The sequence below is a fragment of the Pezoporus flaviventris genome, unplaced genomic scaffold (genome assembly GCF_033815535.1).
Source record: "Pezoporus flaviventris isolate CSIRO_AGI_PZ_B2104156 unplaced genomic scaffold, CSIRO_AGI_Pfla_v1 ptg000052l, whole genome shotgun sequence".
Classification (NCBI taxonomy): Eukaryota; Metazoa; Chordata; class Aves; order Psittaciformes; family Psittacidae; genus Pezoporus; species Pezoporus flaviventris.
Window position 1 is genome coordinate 471694 of NW_026892600.1, and position 14237 is coordinate 485930.

Consider the following 14237-nt stretch of genomic DNA (forward strand, 5'->3'; position numbering starts at 1 on the left):
AGCCTCACAAAGTCCTTGGCCAAACCAAAACATCCTTGTTATCAGCTCTGTTCCAGAGCCGAAAGTCAAAACACTGCACCGCACCAGCTACCAAGGAGAAAAATGACTGTTACTGCTGAACCCGGGACAGTCAGTCTTGTAATCACTTTACCTTCAGATATGTTCCCCTCCTTCCTTGCCTCTTGTTTCATTTTCCCTTCCCTTTCCTCTAACATTCCATTGCATTTTCCTCACATCCCTGTTGTTAAGCCTTCCTCCTTCATTCTGACTCCCATTTTCTGTGATCACTTTCCAGTTTTCCCTGCTCACATAGCCATGCTCAGCCACTCTGCCTTTGCAGACAGTGATGCTATCACCAGGTCGCTGATATTCACTCTGCAGCCAGCATGTCCTCACTTGTGTGCTGCGAGGCTTTACTTCAACAGGACACAATAAGGCACTCAATTGGGTAGTGCAAATCTCTGGACTCTGAAGTCTGACTCGGAGGCGCTTTTCTTTCCAGAGAAGTGCCATAGACAGGTGTGACTGCTCTTTTGAGTACGAGAGGGCCAAAGAAATCTGTGTCAGGAAAGCTCAGGCTTCCTTTCCTTTACATGCTGTTGAATCACAGGCTGCCTTACAAAAGCACCGTCTCCACGCATTGCACACTGCAACTATGTGAGACTGGAGAGAAGACACCAATCCTGCATGCTATCCAGGGAATCTACTCACCAACAAATTGCTCAGTCCACTTTTTGCCACAAAGTCTGTTTAAAAGTGGATTTAAAATTATTGCCCATATGCTTGTTTTGAAACTTAACTAAAATACTTATTGCAGATATAATTTCATATGTGTTATTTAGTATTTTGAGCAGTGTATGTACTGTAACAGTATTTTTTCCTGCTTTCAACTCTTCAGCCTCTCTTATTTCAATGCTTGTGATTCATAAAAATATAGTTGTGCAATGACTCTCTGTTAGAAGTATGACATGGCCCAAATACTGTTCTGACCTGCTCCACATGCAGTTATTAACCCAGTAAGTCACATGAAAGTCCTCTGCGAGGATCCCTGCCTGTATAGAAAACTGCCTGCCCTCTTGAGTGCACAAACCAGCAATGAAACACAGGCTGCTGCACATCCCAGATGCTGGGTTGTGTTCTTTACAGTGTGTTTCCCATAAAAACACAGAGCAATGAGAATTAGCTGACAGAGATTGTGTTCCTGTTGGTATGGATGTGGTGGCCAGAAGGCCTCAATTGTGGAGTGAGCCCAAGCAGTTGCTCCTAGCCTAAAGCTGTTGGTGCAAATCTTATTTACCCTGCATGTAGGGAGGGATGAGCCCCATTCTCAGCTGCTTGTGCACAGCCACCTACTTCTCTCTACTAAGTGCTCTTAACCTAAGTGAAATATTTTGCAGCCTTATAAGGTTTCTCTAAGTAACCTGCCATACTGGTACATGAAAAATGCTTCTTTACTATTTTATGAAGGCTGGTGTATTTTCAGACATGACTGCATGCATTTGTGTTAAATCAAATCTGCTGAGTGTTTCTGTATGTGGGCTAACAAAAATGACTGCTCCAGCTGGAGGCATTGCAGTGACCTATTAGCCTGAATTTCATTCCTCAATCTTCCTGTATTTAAAATTCAATTTAGCTGCCTGCATGCTCTGCCAATTAGCTGTTATATTATTTATCTCTTTATTTCTTCAAGTGTCATTGTAATGAAAGATTAAATGAAGGAGTTTATTCTTAGTTTTAAGTGTCATGTAAACATCCCTTAAGTGGAAATTATTACTCAGAAAGCTCTTTTCTGTAAGGAATGTGCCCATACATGCAAGTTCTGGCAAGGATGGGCCCTCAGACTGCCGTGAGAACTCTTCCATAGATAAAGTTAGTGACATAAGTAATTGTTTGCAGGACTAAGCCCACATACAATAAAAGTGAAAGTGAGAGAAACAGAAGTTTGCAGAGGTGTTAGTCCATGATGTATGATGGTGTATTTGGAAGAGGTAATTTATTCTCTGGCATTCATAAAATTTATACTGTAACTGTATATGGCAAGTGTCAATATAAATACAAAAAAAAGAAAGTTCAGAAAATATATTCACCTAAATCTCAATGATTCAAAATAAAAAGAGATAACACAAGCACCCAGAATTGCAACAGTGAAGTGCACAAAGCTTTGTTGACTTCTGTGGCACTACTTATATGATGAAAGTTACCTATAGTCCTAAGTGTTCTCATTATTATGTTCTATTAACATCATCTCTCTTCTATGAAAAGTATTAGTGCCCTTTAAAAAGAAAGACGATCCTGCTAAGGATCTCATGAAAAGCCACTGACTAGCTCACTGAGTTACGCATTTTGTAAGGGAACACATGTGCATTTCTGTTAGTGGAATCCTTTTAGGGGTTGACTGCTTGCACAGCCATCTCTAAGCAGCGAGTAGTGCACACTGATTCACATCAAAAAAACCTTTAGGAAGCCCCTTTTTTTTTGTACTTTTCTCACCTCTTGCTCCAGAGAATGTTAATCTGCAGGTGACCTATTCCACTAGTAAATTATCCCGCACTGTCTGCATCCCTGTGCCTGCTGAAGAGCTCAGGGTCTCTGTCGATCCAGTGCCCTTATCTCATGCTGTACCTGCTAAAGAGATGCAAGATGATTGAATGTGGGAATTGAGAACTACTCTTACCCCCATGCAGTAAGGCACAGCCCACCTTTATTATTATTTTCCAGTCTTTCTGTTAGCAGATAAAACCAACTGGAATGTTTTTTTTTCTCGTAAGATGATAAAGTAATTTGCAGATTTTGTTTTACTCACTCCACTTTTGTGCCTACACTGCACATGAAATTATTGTTAGTAAAAGTATAAAACTATAGGATTTTATTTATAAAGAAATTTACTTAAGAAAAGGGAAAACATTGGGAAGGAGGTCAGGTTCTGCATTTTCCTCTCCTGGTGTCATGATGAAGAGCAAGAGTGTTTTCCATGCTTTGGAAAGCAGCATGGAAGATGAAGGTGAAAGCTAATACCGGCCATTTCCTGCAGAATTCTCTGGACAGCCTCAAGGACAGTGTTCTGTGGTGGCTTGTGTCATTTCCCAGCTCAAGCCTTCCTTGTTTCTCATGCTGCTCATGCACCTTTTAGAGGAGTTCTTCTGGTTGTGTTTGCTGCCATCCCCCATTTTGGTGTTTATGTAAGGGGGGAAAGCACCAGACTGACTTATTACTTGACGCACTTAGAAACGCAATAGCTCATTATGCTTTGACTTCATTATGACTAAATGCGTGTCCTGATTGAAACAGGAAGTTTTTGTATGATTTGCTTATTCTGCAATATTTATGAATCCTTTTCTTCAAAGTATAGACTCTGATTGATCTGTTCACAGCAGCCCTGTTTAATAAATTATCTTTTTTACAACAGTTATGATAATTGCAGACTTAGCAGTGAAACAACACAAATTCTCCCATTAGTTCCTACTTTGTGGAAGACTAGCCAGAAATTGCTCATGACCTGTGAACCATTTCAATTTGTCTTCATTTATACTATCTCTCCAAAAACTACCCTCTGCTGCTGTCTACCACATGTAAAGGATAAGATCAAAATGAGACAGTATTGCACTGGTAAGCCAAAATCAGACTTGGGTTTCAATTCATCTTAAGGATAAGCTTACAGACATACGGTGTGACTGCTCAGTGGGCTTGAAATGCTGGGGCACATGCTGAAGATAGGAGGAATGTCTTCCTGATACCAATTTATTGGTAAACTAATATTCAGTGCAAACAGAAGGGCTCTGCTGTTTGTGTATTATCCCCTCCCACCCTAAAAAGTATTTTGGCTTGTCAGTGTAAATACATGGATGGGAATGGGAAGCCAGGGAAGGACTCTATCTTTTTCAGCGTGGACATTTGTCCTGACATTACTCCTGGAAAGGAGGGGAATGCACGAGTGGTCAAAGCATATTCTCCATAGAGGATGCCAATTTGCTTACCTATAGCAAACAGATGTCCTTGCTGATCTATACTGATCTGCTTTTCCAGACAGAGACTTACAGGTCTCTGCTGTATTCTGTGCATGTCTTAATAGCAGCTTACTATTAATGTGTAATCCCCAAGGCTGATTTTTAGAAAAATTCTGTTGCTGTCCACCAGAAAATACTGCATGCCAGATGCTAAATGTTCCTTCCTGGCAGTGTTTTAACCAGTCATGTGCAGTTTACATTAATAAAGCAAGTGGTCTCCAAAACACAGCTCTGAAATCAAAAATTAAAACCCTTGCTTTGCAGCAGAGCATCTTGTGCCTCCTTCAGCCACAAATGCGGATGGATGCATTTGATCAGCAGCAACTGGCTTTGGGTTTACATCCTGTTTTCTGTTCTGCAAATGCCAAGTGAAGGCCTGATTAGGATGCTGAACATATTGTTAGCAAAATCACTTATAAAGTGAACACTTCCCCATGCTTATTAAGCAGTGTCTCGCTGCATGGTGAAATTGTCATTACAACGCAGAGCACTGGAGCAGGGGAAGTGACAGGCAATGCTGAAGGTCCATCTGCCTGTCCAGTGCATGTCTACGCTTCAGCTGGAGTCACCAGGAAGGTGGGACTTGTTGAGGTTCTAGGTTCCTGTTGACATTCAGCTGTCATGGCTTCGTTGCCTGCATGCCTTACCTCCACTGACACATTCAAGGGTACTTTAAGGCTGCCACAAAGAGCCAGTCAACTGATACCACTGCACTCCCCCCGGTGCTTGCCTGGGACTGTTGATACAGTCTCACATTTATTCATTAGCTGAGTCACTGAAATCGTGGCTTGCCCAATGTCAACACAGCTCGTAACAATGCTGGCTTAATTGCTTAAGCCAAAAATTTAGCTACTTCTTTTTAAAGTTCTGCATGTTGTTCTCTAATGAAAGTAGTTTTATCTGCATCTTAATGGCAGGCCATTTGTGCCCAATGAAAGATTACCTGAAGAACCCTGACATTTAACACACTGGTTTAAATACAGGCTGCTGCAAAGAAAAAGTATACAGAAAACACGTAAGCAAGGGAGAAAATGTGGGTATTTATTTGTTCTGAAATGCAATTGCTCAGAAATAGTCTGAGCAAATGGCAAAAAAGGGGAAATCCTAACCTTGGGTCAGGGGAGAGACAGCGTTAAGAGCTCTTTGAGCTTTGCTGGTCCTATAGAAAAAAACACTAATGAACCTATTGAAGTTTACCAAACTTTGGATGACAACTTAAGTAGTGGTGCTTTTCTGAGAGGTGATGGAAAAGTATGGTGTCCTGGGTTCAGCAGTAGCAGTCATGTTTTTTCCTTTGTGTTAGCTGGTGCAGTGCTGTGTTTTGACTTCTAGTTTTGAGAACAGCGTTGGTGAAGCCGATGTTTTCGGTTGTTGCTAAGTGATGTTTACCCTGACCAAGGACTCTGTGAGGCTCGTGCTCTGCCAGGGAGGAGGGGAGGCTGTGAGGAAGCAGGGACGGGGCGCCTGACCCGGGCTAGCCGGGGAGGTATTCCATACCACAGCACGTCATGCCCGGGGTGAGGGGTAACTGGGAGTTACCCGGAAGGACAGGAGCTTCCGGGTGGAACTCGTTTTCTTGGCCGGTGGTATCGTATTCTCTTCCCTTGTTATTTTCCCTTATCATTGTTTTAGCTGATAGTAGCGGTGGTGATTTGTTGCTGGACTGTTCTTGTCTCAACCCGTAGGAGTTGCACTCTCTCGATCCTCCTCCCCGTTCCTCCGGGAGCGGGGAAGGGGAGAGCCCCGGTGCAGGGAGGGGGGGGGGAGACGAACACGGACCTTGATTGTTGTCAGCTTGGCACCACTCACTGGGAGTGAGTGAACAAGTTACCTGACTGGGTTTAAACCACGACAGTTCTTTTTGGCGCCCAACGTGGGGCACGAGGGGTTGAGATAAGAACAGATCTGACTGGATTGATAGTCACTCGTCACAATGCTGATTTATTGGCTCTCAAGGTTTTTCCTCTTGATCTCACAGTTTCAGTATACCATATCTTACGTCCATCCGGTATTGGCTGTATTAGTGTTTTTCAAGTGTGGGGCTTGGGCTAAGGTTTTTATCCCATTGTACTTTATGGTAATGACTTGTAATACAATAGAATCATTGATCATGAAACTGATCTGGCTTATGTTCCCAGTGTGGTCACCACCTTTATACTTTGGGAGGTATATGATGGAGGTGCTTAGCAATTACACATCTTTTTTCTCCTTCTCAGGTGCTCAACCTGTGAAGGAGACATCCTTTTACCCTCCTAGTCGTTCCCCCAGACCATTTACATTTGAGAGTTTTGAATTTTTTAAATGGCCTTTTAATGCTCTTGAGACTTGTTTGCTGATGGTGATGGGAATCACCATGCTAACACGCATACAGAGTGTGTTTTGCCCACTACTGATTTCAAGAGTTAAGCAGATTCAGGTTTGGGTCTTGTCTGGGGTCAAACGACGATGTAGGAGGACCGAGAGATTTTCCCAGAGGCTGGACAGCCATGAGTGGCAGGGTGTGTGGGATAGTATGGGCAAGTATCTAGGTCAGTGGGCCCCCCCAGTATTTTGGAATTTCACTACCGAACAACTGCAAAATCCAGAAGAATTAGTAAAACACTTAAATGAGGTGTGTGGTCATTCTGGCCATACCAGAGATGGACAAATCACGGCAACGTGCTGGGGCTTGGCCTATGCTTACAGGGCCTTGTTCAACACTATCCAGCACCTTCAAAAGGAAAAGAATGTCGGCGGATTTGAGGGCAAAGCGACAGTCGCTACTCAAACTTTGGCTGCAATGAACTGCGCAGCTACCCCAGTGGCAAGTACAGCAGCTGCTCAAACTTCAACTGCAACAGACAGCGCGGTTACCCCAGCTCCAAGCACGGTAGCTACACCACCCCCAGCAACAAGTACAGTCGCTACTCAAACCACAGTGATAATCACTGCAGCCAAACCAGAGGACCAATTCGTACCAATATCGGTTGCCCCTGTACGCAAGAGAACAAGCAAAAAGGAGGCAAAAAGGGTGAAGCGAGATGAAGAACCAATGAATTCACCACCCGGTCCAGAATCTGATCAGGAGTCATCCTCACATGACGAAGAAGAAGAAGAAGAGGTAACTTCTCGACCTCGGACCTCAACCGAGCTGCGGAATATGCGAAAAGATTTTACCCGTCAACCAGGGGAGCACATCATCACCTGGTTACTCCGATGCTGGGACAATGGGGCCGATGGTCACGAACTAGAAGGTACAGAAGCCAAGCAGCTGGGATCACTTGCTAGAGAAGGGGGAATTGACAAAGCAATTGCAAGAGAGAAAAAGTCCCTCAGCCTTTGGAGGAGGCTCTTGGCAGCTGTGAAAGAAAGGTTTCCGTACAAGGACGATGTTACGAGTCGTTCGGCCAAGTGGACTACTATAGACAAAGGCATCCAGTCTCTGAGGGAATCGGCCATCGTAGAGATGATCTATCACATCAAGCCGAATAACGGGGATACACCTATAGATCCAGATGAAGTTGAATGTACACGACCCATGTGGCGAAAACTTACACGGAATGCACCGTCATCATATGCCCATTCATTGGCAACAGTGACCTGGAATGACATAGTACCACTAACAGTGGATGAAATGGTTCATAAACTCCGAGAGTTCGAAGACAATCTCACTCCTTCCATCATCTCAGCTGTGAAAAAACTGTCCCAGGACCTCGACAAATTGAGGGACGATGTATCTGATTTATCCAGCTCCTCACGTGTACCAACACGCGTCTCAGCTATTAACAAAAGACGTCCTATTGTTCAAGAGAGGAGATACAGAAGGTATACGCCACGGGGTACCCTATGGTTTTACCTGCTGGATCACGGAGAAGACATGACAAAGTGGGATGGAAAACCTACTTCAGCTTTGGAGGAACGGGTGAGTGAACTGAAGAGGGGAGCAAGGGCCAAGACTGATCGTCCCATGAGAGCTACGGCTTCAGTTTCTGGTGAGCAGTTTCCCAGATGGAGTGGAAGAGCTGATTTTACTCCAGCTCCTGTGATAACGAAGAATAATCCCTTTCAACACGACTTAAGTGTCCAATGCTGTGACGACCATTAGAGGGGCCCTGCCTCCAGCCAGGTGGAGGTAGGGGACAATCGGATTTACTGGACTGTGTGGATCAGATGGCCTGGCACATCAGTCCCACAGAAGTATAAGGCTCTAGTAGATACCGGTGCACAGTGTACCCTGATGCCATCAAGCTGTCAAGGGGTGGAACCCATCTATATTTCTGGAGTAACAGGAGGATCCCAAGAGTTGACTGTGCTGGAGGCTGAAATCAGCCTGACTGGGAGGGAGTGGCAAAAGCACCCTATTGTGACTGGTCCAGAGGCTCCATGTATCCTCGGCATAGACTACCTCAAGAGAGGGTACTTCAAAGACCCAAAAGGGTACCGGTGGGCTTTTGGTATTGCTGCTTTGGAGACTGAGGAAATTGAGCAGCTGTCCACCTTGCCTGGTCTCTCAGAAGATCCCTCTGCTGTGGGGTTGCTGAAAGTTGAAGAACAACAAGTGCCAATTGCGACCACAACAGTGCACCGGCGGCAATATCGCACCAACCGAGACTCCCTGATTCCCATCCATCAGCTGATCCGTAGACTGGAGAGTCAGGGGGTGATCAGCAGGACCCGCTCACCCTTCAATAGCCCCATATGGCCAGTGCGAAAGTCTAATGGAGAATGGAGACTAACAGTAGACTATCGTGGCCTGAATGAAGTCACACCACCATTGAGTGCTGCCGTACCGGACATGCTAGAACTTCAGTATGAGCTAGAGTCAAAAGCAGCCAAGTGGTATGCCACGATTGATATTGCCAATGCATTTTTCTCCATTCCTTTGGCAGCAGAGTGCAGGCCACAGTTTGCTTTTACTTGGAGGGGTGTCCAGTTCACTTGGAACCGACTGCCCCAGGGGTGGAAACACAGCCCTACCATTTGCCATGGACTGATCCAGACTGCACTGGAACAGGGGCAAGCTCCAGAACACCTGCAATACATTGATGACATTATTGTGTGGGGCGATACAGCGGAAGAAGTCTTTGAGAAAGGGAGGAAAATAATCCAAATCCTGCTGAAAGCCGGTTTTGCCATAAAACGGAGTAAGGTCAAGGGACCTGCACAGGAGATACAATTTTTGGGAATAAAATGGCAAGATGGACGTAGACAGATCCCCACAGATGTGATCAACAAGATAACAGCAATGTCTCCACCAACTAATAAGAAAGAAACGCAAGCTTTCTTGGGTGCAGTGGGGTTCTGGAGAATGCACATCCCAAATTACAGTTCGATTGTAAGCCCTCTCTATCATGTGACCCGGAAGAAGAATGATTTTAAATGGGGCCCTGAGCAGCAACAAGCCTTTGAGCAAATTAAACGCGAGATAGTTCATGCAGTAGCCCTTGGACCAGTCCGAACCGGACCAGATGTAAAAAATGTGCTGTACACTGCAGCTGGGGAGAACGGTCCTACCTGGAGCCTCTGGCAGAAAGCTCCAGGGGAGACTCGAGGTCGACCCCTCGGCTTTTGGAGTCGGGGATACAAAGGATCTGAGGCCAGCTATACCCCAACTGAGAAAGAGATACTGGCAGCCTATGAAGGGGTTCGAGCTGCTTCGGAAGTGATTGGCACTGAAGCACAGCTCCTCCTGGCACCCCGGCTGCCCGTGCTGGGCTGGATGTTCAAAGGCAGGGTCTCCTCTACACATCATGCAACTGATGCTACATGGAGTAAATGGGCTGCACTAATTACACAACGAACTCGAATAGGAAATCCCAGTCGTCCAGGCATTCTAGAAGTCATCATGGACTGGCCAGAGGGCAAAGATTTCGGAATGTCACCAGAGGAGGAGGTGGTGCGTGCTGAAGAGGCCCCACCATATAATAAACTGTCAGAAAGTGAAAAGCAGTATGCCTTGTTTACTGATGGCTCTTGCCGTATTGTGGGAAAGCATCGGAGATGGAAGGCAGCTGTATGGAGTCCTGGACGACAAGTTGCAGAAACTGCTGAAGGAGAGGGTGAATCGAGTCAATTTGCCGAGGTGAAAGCCATCCAGCTGGCCCTGGACATTGCTGAACGAGAAAAGTGGCCAGTACTTTATCTCTATACTGACTCATGGATGGTGGCAAATGCCCTGTGGGGGTGGTTGAAGCAATGGAAGCAGAGCAACTGGCAACGCAGAGGTAAACCCATCTGGGCTGCTGCACTGTGGAAAGATATTGCTGCCCGGGTGCAGAACCTGGTGGTGAAGGTACGTCATGTAGATGCCCATGTACCCAAGAGTCGGGCCACTGAGGAACACCAGAACAACCAACAAGTGGATAAAGCGGCTAAGATTGAAGTGGCTCAGATGGACTTAGATTGGCAACATAAAGGTGAATTATTTTTGGCCCGGTGGGCCCATGACACTTCAGGCCATCAAGGCAGAGATGCAACATATAGATGGGCCCGTGACCGAGGGGTGGACTTAACAATGGACACTATTGCCCAGGTTATTCATGAGTGTGAAACATGTGCTGCAATTAAACAAGCCAAGCGGTTAAAGCCTCTTTGGTATGGAGGACGATGGTTGAAGTATAAATATGGGGAGGCCTGGCAGATTGACTATATCACACTGCCACCAACCCGCCAAGGCAAGCGCCATGTGCTTACCGTGGTGGAAGCAACCACCGGGTGGCTGGAAACATACGCTGTGCCCCATGCCACTGCCCGGAACACCATCCTGGGCCTTGAGAAACAGATTTTGTGGCGACACGGCACCCCAGAGAGAATTGAGTCAGACAATGGGACTCATTTCCGGAATAACCTTATAGATATTTGGGCCAAAGAGCATGGCATTGAGTGGGTATATCACATCCCCTACCATGCACCAGCCTCTGGGAAAATCGAACGGTACAATGGGCTGTTAAAAACTACACTGAGAGCGATGGGTGGGGGAACTTTCAAGCATTGGGATACACATTTACCAAAGGCCACCTGGTTGGTCAACACCAGAGGATCTGCCAACAGGGCCGGCCCAGCCCAGTCAGAACTTTTACATATTGTAGAGGGGGACAAAGTTCCCGTGGTGCATATGAAGAATTTGCTGGGGAAGACAGTCTGGGTTATTCCTGCTTCAGGTAAAGGCAAACCCACTCGTGGGATTGCTTTTGCTCAGGGACCTGGATATACTTGGTGGGTAATGCGGGAAGATGGGGAAGTCCGATGTATACCTCAAGGGGATTTGATTTTAGGGGAAAACAGCTAGTGAACTCAATTGTATGCTGTTGCCTGCTGTGTAATGCTTTTATAGCCCATCAACTAGATGTCTCCAGGTCACCAGCGACTGGCCCTGACTTCCCTCCAGCCATCATCCCAACAGAGAATGAACTTGGAACATCATGGACCGAATGGACTCGGCAGCATTATAGGGATTGGTCCATGCACTAAGAAAATGATTTTTTTTCCTCTTGGTCTGTATGTATATGGATGTATATATGTGGGAGAGCGATGGTGTATTGAAAATGTGGGATCTGAGCACGACGTGAATGGTATGGAATAAGGGGTGGATAATGTCCTGGGTTCAGCAGTAGCAGTCATGTTTTTTCCTTTGTGTTAGCTGGTGCAGTGCTGTGTTTTGACTTCTAGTTTTGAGAACAGCGTTGGTGAAGCCGATGTTTTCGGTTGTTGCTAAGTGATGTTTACCCTGACCAAGGACTCTGTGAGGCTCGTGCTCTGCCAGGGAGGAGGGGAGGCTGTGAGGAAGCAGGGACGGGGCGCCTGACCCGGGCTAGCCGGGGAGGTATTCCATACCACAGCACGTCATGCCCGGGGTGAGGGGTAACTGGGAGTTACCCGGAAGGACAGGAGCTTCCGGGTGGAACTCGTTTTCTTGGCCGGTGGTATCGTATTCTCTTCCCTTGTTATTTTCCCTTATCATTGTTTTAGCTGATAGTAGCGGTGGTGATTTGTTGCTGGACTGTTCTTGTCTCAACCCGTAGGAGTTGCACTCTCTCGATCCTCCTCCCCGTTCCTCCGGGAGCGGGGAAGGGGAGAGCCCCGGTGCAGGGAGGGGGGGGGGAGACGAACACGGACCTTGATTGTTGTCAGCTTGGCACCACTCACTGGGAGTGAGTGAACAAGTTACCTGACTGGGTTTAAACCACGACATATGGTGAGACAGAAAGCAGAAAATGTGCATCTTTATTAACTGCTTTCCTGCACTATCCCTACAAAAACTGTTGACAATTGTTTAGTCAAAAAATGTGCTTTAATTGTAAGCACAGTTCTTTAATCAAAAAGTTTCATTTTGGGAAATGAATTCACATAGAAGAAAATATAAAACAAGGAAAGCCTGTCTGCTGTGTACTAGGAGAAACTGCTGCTTTTACAATGAGGCTGGGGGAAAGTTTGTTTTCTTTGAATATCTTTTGGACACATTTATTTTGGTGTTTGTCTTGATGCTTGCTCAAGGACTTGGACAACCAGATCTCACCACCACAGTAAACTTCACCATTGCATCGACTGTATATCAAAAACTGTTGGTTGCTAAATGGTGTATACAAAAATACAGGTTTTGCTGTACCAGGCTATTGCCTCACATGTTTTTTTTCCTGTCTCCTTTCCTGTGTACTGCTGGAGTTCCTTTGTCTCAGAGCTGGTGCAGCAGAAACTGCAGCAGAGCAAACTTACCACCAGCGTGCCCCAAAAGATGGGGAGGGAGGAACCACCTGGACAAGCTGTAAGCTGGTGAGACAGTCGACGGGGGTGCCAATTAGTGTCAATTGTTGCCATCATTCTCTGATATGGACACCTGTCCATTGGGAACCAGCATCCAACTGCCAAACTAATTTAGTAGAAAGCAATGAATAAGCACCAGCTAAAAAAGTCTCCAGTTGCACAGCAGCTGTCTGAACTGGCCTGAAAAAGGCCTAAAAAGGCTGTGCATGGAGAAGGTAATGTGCTGTTGGCAATGGTGTAGTATTGTACTCAATTTATGAAAAAGTGTATTGTCACATATCATCATCATGAGGATGATCTAAAGGCTGGAGCAGCTCTGCTCTGGTGACAGGCTGAGAGAGCTGGCCTGATTCAGCCTGGAGAAGAGAAGGCCCCAGGGAGACCTTAGAGCAGCTCTAGTGCCTGAAGGGGTTGGCAAGAAACCTGGAGAGGGGCTTTGGACAAGGGCCTGTAGGGACAGGACAAGGGGGAATGGCTTTAACCTGACAGAGGGGAGACTGAGATGAGCTCTTAGGCAGAAGTTTTTCTCTGTCAGAGTGGCGAGGCCCTGGCACAGGTTGCCCAGAGAAGCTATGGCTGCCCCATCCCTGGCAGTGCTCAAGGCCAGGTTGGATGGGGCTTGGAGCAACCTGGTCTAGTGGAAGGTGTCCCTGCCCATGGCAGGGGACTGGAACTGGATGAGCTTTAAGGTTCCTTCCAATCCAAACCATTCTATGGTTCCATGATTCTATGTAGGTGACAATTGATGTTCGGGTGTTGATGCTAAGAGGCATTGGAGAACAACAGTTGTCTCCAGGTGAGGAACCGCTATCTACCCTCCTCTGAGAGTGCCACCTACCTCCAGTTAGCCTTACTCTTTACCACCCAGGACTTTATAATTTAATTTGGATCTCCAGTGGAAAGCTGCAATCCCAACATCCCCATCACCACTGCATGAGTTAGCAGGTTTTAAATTCACCAGACCTGATAACCTGCCTTAGTAGCCGGTCAGGACTTTTTTAACGGGTGGCCAGAAAGATCTGCCTTGTGTCTTTTTGCCTCCTTCACAGCTATTGCAGGACAGACTTGGTAGCTGAAGGCCTAACTCCTTTAAGTCTATGGCTCAGACAGAGATCCATATTTAATTTGTCAAAAAACAGTACAGTTGAAAGCTAAAAGAGCTGTTACTTAGAGTATCTGGTGGTAGATAGTTCCTTTGCTGTATTTATAAACAAAATTAAAGCTATTTAATCCCAGTTAGTCTGTGTGTTCCTTCCTCGTACATCCAAGGAAAGAATAGCTCCTGTATTCAGTCATGATCATGCATCCAAAGGTTCCCAAGTTCATTACTATGCGCTTACAAGTGCATAAGCCTTGACTTCATGTCACACTACACCATTGCAACTGAGAAGGTTTAAGTAGGCCTTCTCTCCACTTCTTCCAGTTTTCTTTAAACCAATGCATAGATGAAGCCAGGGATGTCCTGTAGCTTTCAATAAAGCCATTGTCTGAATT

The 14237-nt window shown here is 46.0% G+C and overlaps 2 long non-coding RNA genes across 2 annotated transcripts in view; both read left to right on the forward strand.

Moving 5' to 3' along the window:
- The window catches only part of LOC133277189 (uncharacterized), a 99860-nt gene that overhangs the window by 64453 nt on the left and 21170 nt on the right, over positions 1-14237 (forward strand). The window lies entirely within an intron of this gene.
- LOC133277183 (uncharacterized) lies at positions 2981-12590 on the forward strand. The gene is made up of 2 exons (XR_009746108.1): positions 2981-5269; positions 12187-12590. It is a non-coding gene; the product is annotated as an uncharacterized LOC133277183 (long non-coding RNA).